Below are 6,675 nucleotides of genomic sequence, written 5' to 3'. Positions count from 1 at the left end.
TAGATCTCAGAGAAATCAATTAATCAACTCATAAATACCAGCTGACCACAGTCATGTGCCCAGAACTGTGGTAGTTTCTATGTAGAACTTCAAAGAGCTCACAAGTTAATTGGAAAGAAAAGAATAACATGTATTAAATAACTAACTACCAAACTGTTTGGGACTAACTCTGGTCACAGTGAGAGAAGGAAAATCTCAGTGTAAATCCGAACGGTGAGAGATGCCTTCACAGAGGAGGTGAAATCAAATGAGGTCTTAAAGGAAGGCCGAGGACATGAAGAAGGGAGAGGAAAAGACACTGAGAAGAATGAAGGGGAGGGGGAAAACAGAGAAGGGAGAGGAAAGGGAAACTTGGGGAAGAAATAATGAAGGAAAAAGGGAAAGGGAGGGAATGAAGGGAGGAGAGGACTGAAGAGGGAAGAGAACAGCCCGAATAGAAGAATCGAGCATCTGCAGAGAAAGAGGCTGGAATAAACCTAGAGGGGTTCGGTTAGAAGGCTGTGGATGCAGAGTCAGAATTATATTCTAAGCTAAGGAGTCTAGGTATGATGCTTCTGTTAGTTGGTTCAGGATAGGGGATTGTCACAAAAGAAGTTTTGATCTGTAGCAGTTTGAAGGGTGGCTGGGAGGGAACCAAAAGCAGAAAGTAGAAAGCCCAGCTCAGAGCCTCCCTGTGACCTAAGCCATGTTCATGACCACCTTCCTTGCAAGCACCCAAAGAAGAGGGGTCATTTGAGGTAAAACTATAGGACTTGGGATATTAGGAAGAAAACGGGGAATGAAGAAGAAGAAAAAGTCAAAGAATCCTACAACATTCTACCAGTCTGGGAAACCGGAAGAAAAATCATGCCTCTGAGAGTGAAACATGGAGGGTCTGTGGAGAGGAAGTGTGATGATTTTAAGTTAGAATGTGTTCGTTGGAGGCGATGATGAGTCACTCGATCACGAAGATCGTAGGAGCAGCTGGGATGATGAGGCTGAAATAGCCGGGACAAGGTTGGGGCTGGAGATGTGCACGTGAGGTAAGTGCAGGGGGTGACGGCCAACAAGCTCTTAGAGGAAGAGGATGACGGACACAAGGACAAGACTACAGAACGGTCCTTAGAGAATCCTCACAAGGTCAAAGGCAGGAGAGAAATGGACCTTTAAAGAAGACAGATAAGGGGCAATCCCAGAGGATAGGAGGAGAACCCCAAAATCAAAGAAGGAGGGAATAATGAAGAATGAGGGAGCGGTGAATAGTGCCCCCCTGCAGAGATCAAGAATAATGGAGTGGAGAACAGATACTGTGCATTAGCTCTAGACTACTGCAATAAAGCAAGTCACACAAACTTTTTAGTTTCTTATTGCATATAAAAGTTATATTTACATGATACTGTAGTCTATTAAGTGCGAAATAGCATTATGTCTAAAAAGACGTACATACGTTAATTGAAAAATATTACTGAAAAATGCTGACACAGAGACACAAAGTGAACACACACTATTGGAGAAAGGGCACTGATAGGCTTGCTCCATGCAGCGTTGCCACAGACCTTCAATTTGTAAAAAACACAATATCTGCAAAGCACAATAAAGTGAAGTGCGATAAAATGAGGTATGCCCGTATGTTTTACAAAGGGGCATTTCAGTCTAATTTGAGAACAAATGTCAGCTTATGTGAAAACCGACATTGGGATATCAGGAAGTGGAGACATCGGCAAAGACCATAAGCTTGAAGGGTTTACCAGGAAAAAGGAACAGGGGAAATTATAAGCTATAACAGGATCAAGCACAGGGCTTTCTGAGATATGGAGACTACAGCTCATGGAGAGAAAACAGCTGAAACTGTGAGAGATGGAGGAACTAGGTGTATTTTGTAGAAGCAAAATCCCAGAGCGGATGGGGTCCAGAGTTCATGTGAAGCAGTTATCTTTAAATGAGAGAAAAGAAACCTCTTCCTTTGAAAATAAAGGGGAAAAGTCCACTTCAGAGACAAGGCTTTTACGAGGTGAGAATGAGGGTACATGAGATGTTCACAAAGATGGCTTTAATCTCCCACTGATCTGAAATGGCTGCGTAGCATGAGTAAGAAAGAAACCTTTGATGGTTTAAGTTACTGAGCTTTTCAGATTGTTATTGCATCATAACCTAGCCTATCCTGACTGAATACGAGGAGAAAGTTGCCTCCTGAGATTAGGACAGCAGGGAGGAATTGGGGTTTTAAGGAACAAAAAGGTTATGAAATAAAAACTGGATAATATCCAAGTGATTTTAAAAAAATACTTTTCCCAACATGTGTTGTAAAAAATTTCAAACCTACAGAAAAGTTCAGAAACTGGTATAATGACCACCATAAATCCTTCACCCAGATTCACAAGTTGCTGACATTTTGCCACATTTACTTTGTCTTTTTGTATGTAATATATGTGGACACACACACACACACACACACATCCCCCTTTCTTTCTTTCTCTCTCTTTTATTTTCAAATTTGAAAGTAAGTAGCAGACATCATGGCATGTCACTCTGAGCATTCTGCATGTCCTCTAAGAAGGACTCTTTCCCATGGAACTAAAATACCACTATCATATCCAAAGATTTTAATATTAATATAATAATTATATCTAATGTACAGTTCATATTAAAATTTTCCCAATTGTCCTTAAATTTACCTCCTAGGTGTTCCCCCTCCCCCATTTATGATCACACACTACATTTGGCACGTATGTGAAGAAGGAAAGCAGTGAGGTAGGCTGGGAAGAATATGGGTAGCCTCACTCTTTAACGAGCCAGATTACCACTGTGGGGAAACAGGAGTTATCAGGTGTTAAGACAACGTGCTTGGTTGGAGAGCACACACCTTCACCTGAGATCACTGGTAAACGTATCATGGCGATGATGGTGATGATGATAAAAAGGAAGATGAATGGTGCATCTCATCAAAGGAAAAATGACAATTTTCAGATACCAGTGGATCAAGAAAGAAAAATTAGAAATAAGATTTTGTAATGAAAAAATTAATACTAATTAGACTCTTTATACCCTACCAAAAATGTTTAATTACCATGCATTAAATAATCAGTCATTAAATCTATGTGAAATTGATTTGTTCTAAGTTCTCTACACATATATGCTCAATTCGCAAGTAGCATGAACGACTCCTCCCAACTTTAATTAATTAGAGTTGACATTGGTGATGGGACATTTATTTACGGACCAGGTGCAATTAAAGAGGAATGGGCTATGTTCACTCTAGAAAATATTAATATTAAAAGGAATTTAAGATATGAGTGCTTGAGAAACTTAGAATCTCAGAGCCAGATGTGACCTTAGTGGTCACTTGTTTCCGTGGCTTCCTTTACATCATGAGGATCTATATAGCAATAAAGTCAAGCCATACACTGTTCCCAATATTCCAAACTAGCTAACTGAAAAGCTAGATTTACTTATGATAAGGCTGCTAAGGCTAGATAAAATACCAGCGCTTTTTGTTTTGCCTGTACTCTTTATGGTAACATTGGTTATCTTCTGCTGACTAGATACTCCAATTAGCACTTAAATATATCTTTGATTTAAAAAAAAAACAACAAATTAATTTTACTTTTATCAGTGAGTTTATTTGGTAGAAGAAGTTTGTCAAAACAAAGGGAAAGAAGAGGGTGCTGAGGGAACCCATAGTAGAAGTCCTTAGAGTAAAAAGATAGAAAAGCACTATTCTTGCCCCAAACTCTCATTTTATAGACGAGAAGATGGCCCAAACAGCACAGCTAAGTTCATGCAGTTACTTAATAGAAGTAATTAACAGCAATCCTTCTAGCATATCAAAGGTTAGTTGAGGAATAAATTTGGTGAGCTAAAAGGGAAATGTCCCTAGTGAGAGCAAGTTTCCAGCAGGGAAGCCAGTCAGCAGGCTGGTGTAGTATCCAAGAGTGAAGATGGTGTCCTGATTTCAAGCAGTGGGTGTAGGAGGCACAATCGAAAGCTGCAGTGACTGCGTGGACACCGGCTTGGGCTCATGAGAATGGAGGAGAAGGAACAAAAGCACCACAAACAACATTCGCGTTTCTGAACAGCAGCTTTTGAATGAGCCAGGGAGCTCATTGTTGAAGCAGGGAGCACAAGAGGATAAATAGCGCTGAAGACAAACATTAGGAAACGACCTCAGAAGGCCTGGGAAGGCTAAGATCCTAAGACCGGCTTCTGGTCCAAAGATGTCAGGGTATTTCTAAAGCGGGGGACCAGAAGGTTAGGGAGTACTCCCAGCCTGACAGCTAGTTGTGTGCCAGCTGTTCGAAGCCCTGCTGAAGGCAGACGCCAGGGGTCAGTGCAAGCCCGACTTCCCCGTACGGTAGCACTGAGGTCCCCTTCCTTCAGTGTCTGTTCATTACCAAGAGAATTTAAGAGAACTCTAAACGGCAGATTCGTTTATGATAGCAGCATTTACAAGCAGTTGTAATTATGGTGTATGGAAAACAATTATTCCCTCCTAAAATTGCTCTTTTAATTTTCTCTTATTTGTCCCATAGTGAATGTTAAATAAGCCTCATTGCCTCACAGACTGCCTCAGATATGTGCACCAAGGCTCCTAAGCATCAGGCTGGGAAAGACACATCACACTCTAACCTGCACACGCACATGCCCAGACACACACACACACACGCACGCACGCACACACATGCACTCACATCAGGGACAAGCTCTGGAACAAGTATACATGGGTCCCCCGTGGGACTTCCCAATACAGCCCACCCCACCCACAGCACGCAGAGATGCCTAATGTAAACACCCTCCCCACCTACCCGGAAAGCACCCATCATCCCCCTCAGGAGGCACCTCCTCTATGAAACCTTCCCCTCCAGCACCTCCACACAGACCTGGCTAATCCCATCTGTCTTTGTTGTTACCATGTTTCCTGAGCAGATATTTATCCCCCATGAAATGTCCATCTACTTTGTTTACGCATCTGTCTTTACACGTGAGACCTTAAGCACCTTGAAGACTAGGACCTTACCTTATATGTCACCATTCCCCAATGTCTGACACATAGAAAAGCTTAATAAATCAGTTTCAGGTTAAATAAATGAATGATTAAGCATAAGAGGACTGGGGTTAGGGTGTGTGGAGGGAACAAGGAAGAAGGCAAGGACAAAAACATGAATGAAGACATTTGGCGTGACGGAAAATCACAAGGGCCTGACGTGGTCTGGGGTTCCCTAGCGAAGCAGTGGCTGAGATGCTGGGAAGTCTGGGTGAGACTGAACTGTGGGGTGCCCTGGAGGTCGGGCTCTACAGACAAGTCACAGAAGACCACCGTAGATTCTTGTCCTGGTAATTACGAAAAGAGCTGATTTCTGCTGAACAGACTGTTCTGCTAATGAAGGCCACAAAACTGAGTGCCTTCCCAAAATGTTTGTTTGCAAATAGCTTAGTTTCCATATTTCCAACCTCTACCAAGAAATGTGGGAAAGAAAGTGGGTGTCAGGAGCTGAATTTACTTGCTTTCCAAGGGCTTCTGTTACAGTGTAGAACCTTTGCAGAATTGCACCCCACTTCAAAATGTCTGAGATCTTTGCGAGGGCTCAAGGACAGCACACAGTAGGGGTCTCTGACTGTATTTGACAAGAGAATCGGTGTCCTCAGAATCAGATTCTGGGACAGATGGGTGGGGGTGAGAAGCAAAACACATCTTCACAATCAGGAGCAATGACATTTAATAAAGTGATTAGGCAGTGACATTAAATAAGTTCTCAGGCCATCTTGGAGTGATTAATGTGGGTGGATGGAGGCCAGGATCTATTAGAGGAGGGATGTAGAAGGCTGTTCTTTTGATTAAAAAGTGTGTGTTTGCGGGGGATTGAAATTTCAGGGAAGTGTTGTTATTAATTGATTATCCTTGGTCTTAAAATGGTCTTGATTATTAAATAGCTCTCTCTTTTCACAGTGGGAGAGTGAGTTGGAGGAAGGAATTCCATGTGAGGGACAGGAGGAAGGTGGTAGTACCAAGAGTCCTTTGTCGGAACCGAACACTTTGCTGTTTGCAGACACTTCGGACTCTACCCACGGACCCTCCCTTTGTCTTGGCTAAGTGCTTAAGGAGTGTCTGAATTCCTTTATTTTTCCTCTTGCCACCAGTGGGTAGAGCAGTCCTGAGAATCCCTCTAGCTTCCTGTCTAAGTCTTTTCACCTGTAACCCTGTGTCTTTGTCTGTTCAGGCTGCTATAACCAAGTACCACAGACAAGATGGCTAATAAACAACAGAAATTTACTTCTCACAGTTCTGGAGGCTGGCAAGTCCAAGATCAGGGCACTGGCAGGTTCAGTGTCTGGGGAGGGCCTGCTTCTTCGTAGATGCTGCCTTCTGCTGTGTCTTCATATGGTGGAAGGGGCTAGCTACCTCTCTGGGGTCTCCATTACAAAGGCACTAGTACTTTATTATGCTCATTTCGAGATGGAATCTGTGGGAAAATAGGACATTATTATGAATAACAACTATAATAACTAACATTTATTAGCATCTTTACCTGTGTCAATTTATTTAATCCTCACAATAACCTCAGTAGTTATGTAAGATTATTATGCTATTTAAGAGCTTATTGCTGTCTTACAGATTAAACAGGAACTGGGACAGGTGAAGTGAGTTATCTAAGATCAGAGAGTGAATGAATGGTGCCAGGATTCCAAGCAGGGATGGGT

The sequence above is a fragment of the Propithecus coquereli genome, unplaced genomic scaffold (assembly GCF_000956105.1).
Source record: "Propithecus coquereli isolate 6110/MARCELLA unplaced genomic scaffold, Pcoq_1.0 Scaffold6, whole genome shotgun sequence".
Lineage (NCBI taxonomy): Eukaryota > Metazoa > Chordata > Mammalia > Primates > Indriidae > Propithecus > Propithecus coquereli.
The sequence above is the reverse complement of the archived record's forward strand: the minus strand, read 5'-3'. Positions refer to the sequence as shown.